Consider the following 15,239-nt stretch of genomic DNA (forward strand, 5'->3'; position numbering starts at 1 on the left):
CTCTGCATACACCCAGGGGTATGTGTACCCCTGTTGAGAACCACTAGTCTAGAGCAATTCTTACTCAACGTCCTTCCAGTGTTTTACAGCCGGGCTTTGCTGTGACCCCTCTTTCATCAGACAGACATGCTGTCAGCTTCTCTCCTAGGTGAAGGACCCTTGTGGTCCTTTGCCTTCCAAAATAAGCAAGTCCGAGGCTTTGTCTTCATTCATAAACAGGCCTCCCCGTCCCTTGCTATTTTATTTTTTCCCTGTGGATTTTCTTTCTTGCAGATTATGCAACCTTTCGACTGGCACCTGTCTGAGGGTGCAAACAGACCTCCAGTGTGAAGCCAACAGCACACATCTGATAAACATAGAATCATAGAATATTAGGGTTGGAACAGACCTCAGAAGGTGATCTAGTCCAACCCCTGCTCAAAGCAGGACCAACACCAACTAAATCATTCCAGCCAGGGCTTTGTCAAGCCTGACCTTAAAAACCTCTAAGGATGGAGATTCCACCACCTCCCTAGGGAATCCATTCCAGTGCTTTCCTAATATCCAACCTAGACCTCCCCCACTGCAACTTGAGACCATTGCTTCTTGTTCTGTCATCTTCCACCACTGAGAACAGCCAAGCTCCGTTCTCTTTGGAACCCCCCTTCAGGTAGTTGAAGGCTGCTATCAAATCCCCCCTCACTCTTCTTTTCTGAAGACTAAATAACCCCAGTTCCCTCAGCCTCTCCTCGTAAGTCATGTGCCCCAGCCCCCTAATCATTTTCGTTGCCCTCTGCTGGACTCTCTCCAATTTGTCCACATCCTTTCTGTTGTGGGGGGACCAAATCGGACACAATACTCCAGGTGTGGCCTCACCAGTGCTGAATAAAGGGGAATAATCACTTCTCTCGATCTGCTGGCAATGCTCCTACTAATGCAGCCCAATGTGCCATTGGCCTTCTTGGCAATGAGGGCACACTGTCCACTGTAATCCCCAGGTCCTTTTCTTCAGAACTGCTGCTTAGCCAGTCGGCGTTTGTTACCTCCTGCCTGAAAGGTATGTCTGAGGTATGTCTCCTCCTAGTGACCTGCATTAATCCAAGACCTTAAGAACATAACTTTCAGTATAGACACCGAACTCCTTAACTATTATCTGCACAGACATTTCCCAGTGGTTATGATGACCAGCAGGCTACTGACCCTTGGTAGAACCCTCACATGCCCCCCCCCCCCCCGTTGAACCATTATGCAGCTATCTGACCCAAGGGATCCCTGTAAAACATTATGGACCCCCTGTGCCCTCTGCTAGCTGGCACCAACAGGGCCCTGGGTCACAGTTACCCTGAGATTTAAAAAAATGCACTTTTTTTTGGCAGGGAAGCCCAGGCCTGAACGGCACAGTCCCCTAGCACCAGGCCCACTCTGGTATGGCACAATGCAGAGGTCTCTCGGTGGTAACAGAGGGCACATTCCCCTTTTATTGAAAAAGCACAAATGGTGGCAAACGAACCAAAAAAAAAAAAATCCCACCCACTTTCACTCCCTTGGATGGTGGGATTTCTTTTCTGGTGCTGAGCTCCCCCAGAAGTGGGTCTGTAGCGGGGTGCTTACCCCGCTCCTGCCTCGAAGGGCTTAAAGCAGCCCTGGAGAGAGCTGCAGCTCTAAAAGCTGGGCTGATTGGGGAAGCGGCCGCAGCTGGGCCACACCCCAGTCAGGCCACAGCTGGCCTGTATAAAAAGGCTGGGAGCCAGTAGGGTTACCATTCGTCCGGATTTACCCGGACATGTCCTCCTTTTGTGTGCTAAAAATAGCGTCCGGGGGGAATTTGTAAATCACTCACAATGTCCGGGATTTCCCTGCAGCCCTCCCAGCCGCTCGCTCTGCCCTGCCGGGGGAGGGGGAAATCCCGGACATTGTGAGTGCTTTACAAATTCCCCCCGGNTCTTTGATTGATTGTCTTGCTATATGTTCATATATGGGAAAGGGAGTTTATGGCCATGGGGAACAGCTGAAATAATAGGCGAGTATTTGGCCTTTGTTCTAACAGGCGGGGCTCCTCCCGTCCTCTTTTTTGCTTGTTGAAATATGGTAACCCTAGGAGCCAGGAGCACAAGGAGTCTCTCTCTGCCTTCAGAGAGAGAAGGGCCTGGCTGTAGGGAGCAGAGACAGAGTATCTGGGTGGAGCAGGGCTGGGGAGCTCCAGCCTGGAAAGCCCCAGGCTGCAGCCTAGCATTAGGCTAAGGGGTACTGGGGGTTGCAGAGGGCAGCCCAGGGCTAGGCCAAGGCAGCAGGTCCAAACCCAACCCTGCCAGTGATGAGTGGCTGCTACTGCAGTCTGCCCCAGAGAGTGGGGGCTAGTTGGTGACTGGCAATGGCCTAGTGCTGAGGCAAGGTGGGGATAGTGGCTGGGGGTTCCCCGGGAGTGGGAGACCCAGCGGGCAGCACCCAGAGCAAAGGGCACCAGGATCCTGGGAGGGACACGGGCGCCGAGAAGGAGAGAATGAGTCGGATCACCGGCCTGCAGAGGGCGCTCCAGAGGCTGGAAGAGCTAATTCCCAGAAGTGACCAGTGGAGGCGCTGCAGGGGTGAGTCCGGCCCTCTACAGGGTCTGACCTGGCCCAGAAAGACATTTCTCCAAAGCTCACGTCGTGCCCAGGTCCTTTGGGTATTATTACAGTTGAACAGACCCCATCCTACCACCGGACACCAAGCACTGCAAAATAACACAGTGACATGTGGGCCATTCAGCTCTCGTGTTTGTATCCTGCAGTACCTTTGTCAGATCTTGAATGGATTGTTTCACAATTGCAGTTTCTTCCTCTGCCTTTCGGAGTCCATGCTCTGCACGAATTGCTCGCTGTGTACAGAAGTTTTTCTGGAAGTGCCTAATGTTTCCTCAGGTTCATTTTTTTTTCTTTTTCTATCTATCTATCATCATAATATGTGGTCATCACATATACAAATAAATCACCCCTCTGGGCTGCCATAGCCTGTCTGAAAGCTCATATTTTTCACACTCCTTCATTGCACTATTAACATAAGTGGATCCTCCCACATGTGCTTCTGGACCTGCTTATCCTTCTGGCATAGCTAAGCCAAAGCTTCACTACATTATACCCAGACAACCTTAGCATAATGGAGTATCTGCAGCTGCTGCTTTGCTGGCAATGCTTCAGGGTTTGAACATTTAACCAAGCCATAAAGAGGTTCAAACAACTGCACCGCCAGGGAGGGGAGAATGATTCTGGCAGAGCTGTGCACACAGGTCCCTGTGCCTCCACTCTCCCAGAGCATAATTCATCAGAGCAAGAGTTACAAATCAGGTCCGAAAGTAAGTGCCAGAAGATCCCCTCCCTCGTTTCTGATCCGCAGCCATTCGTATTACAGCTCGGTGCACCTGGATCCTCTGTCGCACCTGTGGGCACTCAGTGAGAGCACCCGGAGCAGGTGCTGACTCCTAGCAGTACAGGAAAGTGAAGCACTGGGTGTAAAATGAAAGCTGGAAGTGGCCCTAATTTTGGAAGCTGAATGCCAGCACTGGTGATTCCAGGTCATTTGATCAAAGCCGGCTTCAAAGGCCTTTTCTCAGAGTTATTTAATTAACTTACATTCGGTCGAGATTTTCCAAGGTGACTAGCATGATTTTGGATGCTCTGTTCTTGGACCTCTGGCCTGATTTTCAGAAATAACGTAACACACACCCTCTGAAAGCCACCCCCCCCCCCCCCGGTATCCCCAGTTGGGTTCCCAAAACGGGGGCAGCCAGAACCAGCAGTTACTCGAAAATCTGGGATATTATTTTTTAGAAAAAAGCCCAATCCCCATTGTCCAAGGTCCTGGGCCCAGTGGAACCTTAGAAAATGTTACGAACGAGAACACATCTGGGGTACTGCCCAACCACCCTAGAGAACAAAGCTCAAACTGCCATCCCTAGCCATCCCATTGCACATCCCAACCCATTGCTGGTCCATGCTCTGGGCCCCTGAACAAACTGAGTCTCTGGTGGAACCACAAAGAGGCTCTGAGTTCCAGCCTGCCCCCAGAAACCAAATCTTAGGTGTGTTGACAAGCTGGGCTATTTACTGCCACAAATATTACCACCAACTCACTCCTGTCCCAGCGCACATGCCCCACCCCCCACACATCTGCCTTCTCCCACACATCTGTTTTATACACTCTGTGCCCTACAACCTTCCCACCATACATTTGTTCCCTCCATACCTTCCCTACCCATCTGTTTGCCCTACAAATATGATTCATGTGGCACACACATGTACCCTTCCTCATGCCCCTGCATGTAAAGAACTGCTTGTGGAACCTCGAAGCAAACTGCTACCGCAGTGTGTGGCGCTAGGTAAGTATTATGACTGTTTTTGTATACAGCAGCACTAAATCCCCGAGCCAGGCAGCCATTTTGTGTTCATTTCCTTGCAGATTGTCACAGACACTGTGTTCCTTTCTTCTGTTGTTCTCCTACACTATAATAACTCCTTCCGGTTGAAAACACCTCTTTGCTCTATGTGTACGAAGAAAGATAAATTACGCCAGCTAAAGATGAGTCTACCAAGGAGACACCCAGTGGGTCTATCCTGTATAAACTATTCCTATTACTAAACACAGGGTAGTAGTCTGTATCTGGGGAGCTATCAAACTCTGTTTGCCAGTTTGCAACGTTATCAGTGTTTGTCCCTGCTCAGTTATGTGTCCTTCAGCACGTTATTGAATGCTTTCTAAATGTCATAAAATGACCAGGACAAGTGCATTGTTTTAGGAAGGAGGAGTACAGTTTGCGGACGAGGGGAATGTTTACCAGGAGAGGATGTGTACAGCCTGTGTGACCTTTACAGGGTAGTAGCAGAAACACTAGTATTAAAACAAATGTGTTTTGCCCTCTTGTAGCATACTTCATGTGAGGAGGATCTAGCCATCCTAGGTACTTATACAGCCCAATTACTGAGTGCCTCACCGTCTTCAACATATTTATCCTCACAATGAGAGCTGGGAGACATTTTTTTTTACACAAAACATTTTTTTCAGAGAAAAACGCAATTTTGGTGACACTGAACTGTTTTGCAACTTCATGTTGCTTTTGCCAAACTGTTTCGGTTAAAAAAAAAAAAACCCAAACCCTTAAGAATTCCAAGAAATATCAAAATATTTTGTTTTTCAGTTCAAAAAGAGAATTTCATTTAATTTTATTTTTAAAAAATGAAAAAAAATTGACAAAATTGAAACAAAACATTTTGATTTTTGTCACGTGAAATGTTTTTTTTTTAACCTGAAATGTCTTTTGTCAACTTCTTGCTTCACCGAAAATGTAGAAAAAAAATTGTTTGACCCAAAACAAATTTTTGCGGACTTGCCAGCGAACCAAAAATATCTGTTATTCATCCAGCCCTACTCACAACAGCCCCCCTCCCTGCATAAGGCTGGGCAGTGCTATTGCTCCCACTTTACAGAGAGAAGCTGAGGCCCAGTGCTGCTAAGTGTCTTGCCCAAGGTCAGAGTGGAAGTATGTGGCTCAGACATCTCCATATGTCTTACGTTAAGCTAACCCAAACCAGCGGCTGCTTTAGAGGCTGCAAAGACTTGCTCAAGATCCAGATGGCCGTGGGTGATGCCCCGTGAAGAGGAGATGGGGAGTAGTGATGGAAGCAGGGAACTCCTTGTGGGGTGGGATTTGGAGAGAGGAGGAGCAACACAGAGACTGGGAATGGGCTGGGAGCAGAGCTTAGCATGGAGAGGTTGGAAGGAGCTGGAATGTGCCCTCAGTGCTGGTACATCTTGCCCTACAACTCACAGCCTAATTATTCTCCCATCCCTGGCAGTCTGAGTCCATAAGCCATAGGGCTTGCGGTGTTATTCATGTAACGTGGTGTGGGGCATTCCAGGGCCAAAACCATGGAGCAGATCCCCTCGGAGCTCTGAGGAAGTTGAGATCTTGCTCCAAACTTTGTGGCTCAGGCCCCTCCACAGACCTTTTGCTTGTTGTTGTCTATTTTCTAGCCAAGATGTCCTCATAGTTCTCCTCATTTAAAAGCCCAGACAAAGGAGTTGGAGCCCTTCCCAGAGTTCCTCAAAGGGAGCTCTGCCTGGCTGCGAGCATGGAGGGGAAGTTTGCCTGAGTAAGAATGCAAATGCTTCAGTCTTTCTTTTCTTTTGGTTTACTGACCACAGAAAGCCCCTCTGAAGGGAACTTGGTGACTGGCTGTGTGTGAGAAGCCAGTGGCACTGGAAGGACTGCAAAAGTGGAGGGGCCAGGAAACCAAAACAGTTGCAGAGTTTCTCACGTGGGTGCTGGAGATGTGGGGGAGGGTCATCGCCCCCCCACACACTTTTGAGAATCTGAGCTTGGCAGAGGTGTAACAAGGGGGGAGTCTTGGCAGGGGTGTAACAAGGAGGGGTCCCCACCCTCTTGGCCTCTGCCTGGAGCTGGGTGGTGTAAGATATGAGACTCTTCCCTACTGGCATGACAGGGGAGGGAGGCAGGCCAAATTTGAACAAGTGGCATTGCAACCTGGTACATGGGCTTGCAACTCCCCTCAAATGTGACATGTTTTATTTGCTTAGGGCCCCCCATCATTTGCAGTCCTTCCAGCACCACTGGTTTCTTATACCTTTTCTGCAGCATCTGGTGTTGGCCAGTCTGAGACAGGAAACTGGCTAGATGGACCCCATGTCTGAGCCAGTATAGCAACTCCTAGGTACTTACTGCGATGAGTTTTGTTGATATTATTTATAACAATCTCCTTGTTGCCTTGCACTCTCCTGCCTGCTTCTTTTATCCAACTGTCCCTGCTCATCTTACACTGGGATTGTGAGCTCTTCAGGGCAGGGACTGCTTGTACAGCATTGAGCACAATGGCTCCTGGCACCTAGGTGGGATTGCAAATAAATAAATAAATACATAACACCAATAATTCATTCATAATGACCCGATACCATGGTCCCATTCTGAAAGCAGTGTTATTATGGTTTAAAGGTGACACCTATATTTTTCTCTCTTCTTTCCTCTTTTGATTTTCCTTGAAAAGCATATTTAGTCTTAAAAAGCAGGCATCACTTTCTGGCTTTGCCATAAAAACAAATATTTACCCTCCAAAACCCTGAACCAAAGAATGAACCAGAGAAAAAGATAGGTTTCAGAGTGGTAGCCGTGTTAGTCTATATCAGCAAAAACAATGAGGAGTCCTTGTGGCACCTTAGAGACTAACAAATTTATTTGGGCATAAGCTTTCGTGGGCTAAAACCCACTTCATCAGTTACATGTAGTGAAAAATACAGTCACAGGTATATATCGTATATATAGTACATGAAAAGATGGGAGTTGCCTTACCAAGTGGCGGATCAGTGCTAACGAGATAATTCAATTAAAGTGGAAGTAGGCAATTCTCAACAGTAGAGTACCAAAGGAAGAAAAATCACTTTTGTAGTGGTAATGAGGGTGGCCCATTTCAAAGAGTTAACAAGAAAGTGTGAGTAACAGTAGGGGGAAATTAGTTTTTGTAATGACCCATCCACTCCCAGTCTTTATTCAGGCCTAATTTGATGGTGTCCGGTTGGCAAATTAATTCCAGTTCTGCAGTTTCTCATTGGACTCTGTTTCTGAAGTTTTTTTGTTGAAGAATTGCCACTTTTAAGTCTGTTATTGAGTGACCAGGGAGACTGAAGTGTTCTCCTACTGGTTTTTGAATGTTATAATTCCTGATGTCAGATTTGTGTCCATTTATTTTTTTGCGCAGAGACTGTCCAGTCTGGCCAATGTACATGGCAGAGGGGCATTGCTGGCACATGATGGCATATAGCACATTGGTAGATGTGCAGATGAACGAGCCGTGGCTGATGTGGTTAGGTCCTATGATGGTGTCCCTTGAATAGATATGCGGACAGAGTTGGCACCAGGGTTTGTTGCAGGGTTTGGTTCCTGGGTTAGTGTTTTTGTTATGTGGTGTGTGGTTGCTAGTGAGTATTTGCTTCAGGTTGGGGGGCTGTCTGTAAGAGAGGACTGGCCTGTCTCCCAAGATCTATCAGAGTGAGGGATCGTCCTTCAGGATATGTTATAGATCCTTGATGATGCACTGGAGAGGTTTTAGTTGGGGGCTGTAGGTAACGGCTAGTGAATCACAATTAATATAAGCTGGTGACCAGACAGATGTTAGCCACTTAAGGGGGACTTCAGTAATGAGTTAGGTGCCCCATCAGCTGGGCTATGTGCTGACTGTTGCTGTGTCTGTGACTTGAACCAGGACACTTTGCCATCAGCAGAAAGCAGCTGTCTCAGGGGAGGACAAAGGGATCCTCCTGTCTAGCAGGGATTGTAGGAGCTCTGCTGAGCTTGTCTCAGCTGGAAGTTGCTCTTTTGCATACCTACAAGCTGTTCTCATGCACTTGCTGCAATGCTTTGGCATCATAAAGCAGCTAGAGATAGAAGTCAGACCAGCAGTGGTGATTAATTGTATTGTACCCTACTGTAATTACAAATTCCAGGTCACTCATCACCTTGGATGGCTGAGGACAGCTCTGCAATCAGGGTGGAGTGACTCAGGCATCCACATGAAAGTGCTCCAATGAACACCCAGCTTACAAGGAATGTCTCCATGGGGCTGTCTAAACATACACTCCATGTTTCTTTTCTTGCCCTTTGGGCAAAAAGTGTATGTAATCAGACAGACACCCGGGACAGATTTGTAACTGACATTCAATTTAACTCCATTAAGCACTTTACTTCTTACCTACAAATATTTCCCTACGGCTCAACTTTTCCATGCATGGAAAAAGGGTCAGCATTAACTTGCCTGACACACACCCAAAAAGATGAGCACAAAGTCTCAGTTACATGGTGCCTTTTTTGTTTGTGTGATTTGTTTTGAGAGGGGGGATTGTTTACATTGAAAAGTTCAGCAAACCTCTTAGCACTGGGAAGATTGCCAATTTTTTTACCAGCTCACATCTCCTCTCTAAGCCTGGATCGGGCTGTTGGAGGAGCTGGCAGTTCTGTGCTGCGGAAGCACATGGTGTTCATAGAATCATAGAATATCAGGGTTGGAAGGGACCTCAGGAGGTCATCTAGTCCAACCCCCTGCTCAAAGCAGGGCCAATCCCCAACTAAATCATCCCAGCCAGGGCTTTGTCAAGCCGGGCTTTAAAAACCTCCAAGGAAGGAGATTCCAATACCTCCCTAGGTAACGCATTCCAGTGCTTCACCACCCTCCTAGTGAAAAAGTTTTTCCTAATATCCAACCTAAACCTCCCTGACTACAACTTGAGACCATTACTCCTTGTTCTGTCATCTGCTACCACTGAGAACAGTCTAGATCCATCCTCTTTGGAACTCCCTTTCAGGTAGTTGAAGGCTGCTATCAAATCCCCCCTCATTCTTCTCTTCTGCAGACTAAACAATCCCAGTTCCCTCAGCCTCTCCTCATAAGTCATGTGCTCCAGCCCCCTAATCATTTTTGTTGCCCTCCACTGAATTCTTTCCAATTTATCCACATCCTTCTCGTAGTGTGGGGCCCAAAACTGAACACAGTACTCCAGATGAGGCCTCACCAATGCCGAATAGAGGGGAATGAACATGTCCCTCGATCTGCTGGCAATGCCCCTACTTATACAGCCCAAAATGCCATTAGCTTTCTTGGCAACAAGGGCACACTGTTGACTCATATCCAGCTCCTCATCCACTGTGACCCCTAGGTCCTTTTCTGCAGAACTGCTACCTAGCCATTCGGTCCCTAGTCTGTAACAGTGCATGGGATTCTTCACTCCTAAGTGCAGGACTCTGCATTTGTCCTTGTTGAACCTCATCAGGTTTTTTTTGGCCCAATCCTCTAATTTGTCTAGGTCCCTCTGTATCCGATCCCTACCCTCCAGCATATCTACCACTCCTCCCAGTTTAGTGTCATCTGCAAACTTGTTGAGGGTTCAGTCCACGCCATCCTCCAGATCATTAATGAAGATATTGAACAAACCCAGCCTCAGGACTGACCCTTGGGGCACTACACTTGATACCGGCTGCCAACTAGATATGAAGCCATTGATCACTACCCGTTGAGCCCGACGATCTAGCCAGCTTTCTATTCACCTTATAGTCCATTCATCCAGCCCATACTTCTTTAACTTGATGGCAACAATTCTGTGGGAGACCGTATCAAAAGCTTTGCTAAAGTCAAGGAATAACATGTCCACTGTTTCCCCCTCATCCACAGAGCGAGTTATCTCCTCATAGAAGGCAATTAGGTTAGTAAGGCATGACTTGCCCTTGGTGAATCCATGCTGACTGTTCCTGATCACTTTCCTCTCCTCTAAGTGCTTCAGAATTGATTCCTTGAGGACCTGCTCCATGATTTTTCCAGGGACTGAGGTGAGGCTGACTGGCCTGTAGTTCCCCGGATCCCCCTTGTTCCCTTTTTTAAAGATGGGCACTACATTAGCCTTTTTTCAGTCATCCGGGACCTCCCCCGATCGCCATGAGTTTCCAAAGATGATGGCCAATGGCTCCACAATCACATCCGCCAACTCTTTTAGCATCCTCGGATGCAGCGCATCCGGCCCCATAGACTTGTGCTCATCCAGTTTTTCTAAATAGTCCTGAAACACTTCTTTTTCCACAGAGGGCTGGTCACCTCCTCCCCATGCTGTGCTGCCCAGTGCAGCAGTCTGAGAGCTGACCTTGTTCGTGAAGACAGAGGCAAAAAAAGCATTGAATACATTAGCTTTTTCCACATCCTCTGTCACTAGGTTGCCTCCCTTCAGTAAGGGGCCCACACGTTCCTTGACTTTCTTCTTGTTGCTAACATACCTGCAAAAACCCCTCTCATTACTCTTAACATCTCTCGCTAGCTGCAACTCCAAGTGTGATTTGGCCTTCCTGATTTCACTCCTGCATGCCTGAGCAATAATTTTATACTCCTCCCTGGTCATTTATCCAATTTTCCACTTCCTATAAGCTTCTTTTTTGTGTTTAAGATCAGCAAGGATTTCACTGTTAAGCCAAACTGGTCGCCTGCCATATTTACTATTCTTTCTACACATCGGGATGGTTTGTTCCTGCAACCTCAATAAGGATTCTTTAAAATACAGCCAGCTCTCCTGGACTCCTTTGCCCCTCATGTTATTCTCCCAGGGGATCCTGCCCATCAGTTCCCTGAGGGAGTCAAAGTCTGCTTTTCTGAAGTACAGGGTCTATATTCTGCTGCTCTCATTTCTTCCTTGTGTCAGGATCCTGAACTCGACCATCTCATGGTCACTGCCTCCGCGGTTCCCATCCACTTTTGCTTCCCCTCCTAATTCTTCCCTGTTTGTGAGCAGCAAGCCAAGAAGAGCTCTGCCCCTAGTTGGCTCCTCCAGCACTTGCACCAGGAAATTGTCCCCTACACTTAGGGTGACCAGACAGCAAATGTGAAAAATCGGGACAGAGGTTGGGGGTAATAGAAGCCTATATAAGAAAAAGACCCAAAAATCGGGCTGTCCCTATAAAATCAGGACATTTGGTCACCCTACCTACACTTTCCAAAAACTTCCTGGATTGTGCACTGCTGTATTGCTCTCCCAGCAGGTATCAGGGTGATTGAAGTCTCCCATGAGAACCAGGGCCTGCGATCTAGTAACTTCTGTTAGTTGCCGGAAGAAAGCCTCGTCCACCTCATCCCCCGGTCTGGTGGTCTATAGCAGACTCCCACTATGACATGACCCTTATTGCTCACACTTCTAAACTTAATCCAGAGACTCTCAAGTTTTTCTGCAGTTTCATACGGAGCTATGAACAGTCATACTGCTCTCTTTCATACAATGCAACTCCCCCACATTTTCTGCCCTGCCTGTCCTTCCTGAACAGTTTATATCCATCCATGACAGTACTCCAGTCATGTGAATTATCCCACCAAGTCTCTGTTGTTCCAATCACATCATAATTCCTTGACTGTACCAGGACTTCCAGTTCTCCCTGCTTGTTTCCAGGCTTCTTGCATTTGTATATAGACACTTAAGATAACTCGCTGATTGTCCTGCTTTCTCAGTATGAGGCAGGAATCCTCCCCTCTTGCACCTGCTTGTGCTTCCTCCCAGTATCCCACTTCCCCACTTACCTCAGGGCTTTGGTTGCCTTCCCTTGGTAAACCTAGTTTAAAGCCCTCCTCACTTGGTTAGCCACCCTGCTTGCGAAGATGCTCTTCCCTCTCTTCGTTAGGTGGAGCCCGTCTCTGCCTAGCACTCCTCCTTCTTGGAACACCATCCCATGGTCGAAGAATCCAAAGCCTTCTCTCCGACACCACCTGCGTAGCCATTCGTTGACTTCCACGATTCGACGATCTCTACCCAGGCCTTTTCCCTGCACAGGGAGGATGGACGAGAACACCACTTGCGCCTCAAACTCCTTTATCCTTCTTCCCAGAGCCACGTAGTCTCCAGTGATCCGCTCAAGGTCATTCTTGGCAGTATCATTGGTCCCCACATGGAGAAGCAGGAAGGGGTAGCGATCCGAGGGCTTGATGAGTCTCGGCAGTCTCTCCGTCACATCGTGAATCCTAGCTCCTGGCAAGCAGCAGACTTCTCGGTTTTCCCGGTCGGGACGGCAGATAGATGACTCAGTCCCCCTGAGGAGGGAGTCCCGACCATCACCACCCTCCTCCTCCTCTTGGGAGCGGTGGTCGTGGAACCCCCATCCCTAGGACAGTACATCTCATGCCTTCCAATCGGTGGAGTCTCCTTCTGCTCCCTTCCCTCAGATGTATCATCTAGTCCACTCTCCGCATTAGTGCCTGTGGAGAGAACATGAAAACGGTTGCTCACCTGTATCTGCATTGCTGGTACATGGACGCTCCTCTTGCTTCTTCTGGAGGTCACATGCTGCCAAATTTCTTCACCCGTCCTTCTGTCCCCGCTGCACAGCCTGCTCTGATTCTTCAGAACGCTGTGCCCGTAGAAGTATATCCTGACGTTTGTCCAGGAAATCTTCATTTTCTCTTATGCTACGCAGGGTTGATACTTGTTTCTCCAGACCTTGGACCTTCTCTTCCAATATGGAGACCAGCTTGCACTTTGTACAGACAAAGTCGCTTCTGTCCTGTGGAAGAAAGACAAACATGGCGCATCCTGTGCAGGTCACAACAGCTGATCGCTCACCATCCATATTACCTTCCCTCTAGGGCTTCCTCAGCTATTGCAGCAACTACTCAGAGCAGCCTGCAAGATGAAAGCCTCAGTGGGCTCTCCCCAGGCGAACTCCCAGTCAAACTCCCTCTGTTAGCCGCTCCGTTGGTTCGCAGCTGACTGCCTTTTTATAACAGCCAGGCCCACCTGGAACAAAGCACTCCCAATTCACACTTTTCAAACAGTCACGCACACGGTCAAACTGACAAACTGTCCCTACAACAGACACTCAGATACTCACCTGGTTCTGTGTCTGGGGCTTCATTCATAGGTGCTTCATTCCAGGCTCAGTGGATACAGCTGGCTCCCTGGTCATTGTCTTGCACTGAGTCTTTGTAATGGGGAACAGCATCATCAGACGGCCCTTTATTATTGAGGTTCAAAAACCAAACCAGCAGGTTCTTAACTGATGTTATGAAAGATCATTATGTGATGGAATCTCCAGGGCAATAGTTTACCAGACTTGACACATCACTAATATGGGCCAATGGGCTGTAATGGGAAAGTTGCTCATAGCAGCACTAGCTTAGGGATCACACATGGGGGTGGTCACATAACTGATAGGCAGTGGACTGGAACGCAGGACTTGCCAGACTGGATCAGATCCAAGGTCCATCTAGCCCAGGATTCTGGCTCTGACAGTGGCCAGCACCATATGCTTCAGAGGAATGTGTAAGAACCCAGCAGTAGATGATGTAGGGTAGGATGATCTGCTCCCTCCACTCATCCTAGGTCTCATCCCAATCTCTAACAGTCAAATACTGGGTTAAGCCCTGATGCACACGGTTTAATATCCCTTCCAGAATTTGTTAGCATTAAGGATGGATGTTTCACAAAAGGTACCAAATGGCCAGTTTTTGCCCAGTATCTTCCTGGTTGGATTTGAACTTGTGGCCTAGAGGCAAAAGGCGCTAGTTTCCCTTTATTAAATAACTAATTAACTAACTATCACTGATATAACAGGCTGATAAACCTCTTAGACGTACCCCACAGAGATAATCTAGTAGATTTCATAGTCCTCCAGCCATTCAATGCTCCTTTCCTCCCACTTCTAATTTACATCTTTTCCCGGACCTGGGTTTTCATTAACAGTTACTTAAATTCCAGCCCTTCAGCTCTTTGAATGCTGAAGCACATAGTGTACCAGGCCTGTCCGGGAAATGCAGTTCCCTAGTGCTGCCAGGCTGCCCCATTGCACCATATGTGCCCCATTCTTTCCAATGACATCCAGAGCCAAGTCCAGCATTGGTATAACTCCGGTTACCCCCCGGAGAAAATGTGTCTCTTGTTCAAATTACCACTAAGACCTTGGACACAGAATCTTAGAACTGTAGGGCTGGAAGGGACACCGAGAGGTCCTCTAGTCCAACCCCCTGCACTGATGCAGGGCCATCCCTGACAGGTGCTTGACATGAGTGGAGGGGGTTAAAATGAACAATGGGGCCACCCTTCTATTGGTGTTTTCTTTATTAGCCATCAGGCATTAGCTGCCAACTGAAATTCTCAACCAGAAAAGCGCTCGACTATCCCACAAGCACGACTCATCCCTTCTACAGCGTCTTGCCTCCTCAGAGTGCTGTACAACACGGAGCAAATTAATCCTGACAATATCTGAGGTAAATATCACCCCTATCGTGACTGATGGGGAAATCACAGCATAGAGAGGCCAAGCATCTGGTGCAAGGCCACTCAACCAGTCAGTGGCAGATCAGGGCTAGAACTCAAGGGGTGTCAGCTCCCCCCGGCCTGTCTAAAGGCACAGGGATTCCTTTCCCCAGATTCCCAGAGGGGGGAAACCAGGCAAAGATCTTGACGCTGCAGATGTATGTAAACGTCGCCTCACGCTGTGTTTAGTAGCTGGTATTGCAAACCACAGGAAAACACATTGTGCAGAAGACAAATAAGTTCTTTGCCTCTGAGGCTAACGAGCACGTAGGTCTTGACACTTCTTAGCCTTTTGTAGTGTGTGGCAAGGGGCAGAAAGTTACTGCGCTCCACTGCAAGGGCAAGCGGAGGCTGCATGTGGGTGCAAGGGGAAGCGCAGCCCTCTGCATGGAACACTAGCAGGCCTGAAGTGCCCAGCATGCCCATTGCAAACCTGCAGGGTAGGAGGT

The sequence above is a fragment of the Trachemys scripta genome, chromosome 20 (assembly GCF_013100865.1).
Source record: "Trachemys scripta elegans isolate TJP31775 chromosome 20, CAS_Tse_1.0, whole genome shotgun sequence".
NCBI lineage: Eukaryota > Metazoa > Chordata > Testudines > Emydidae > Trachemys > Trachemys scripta.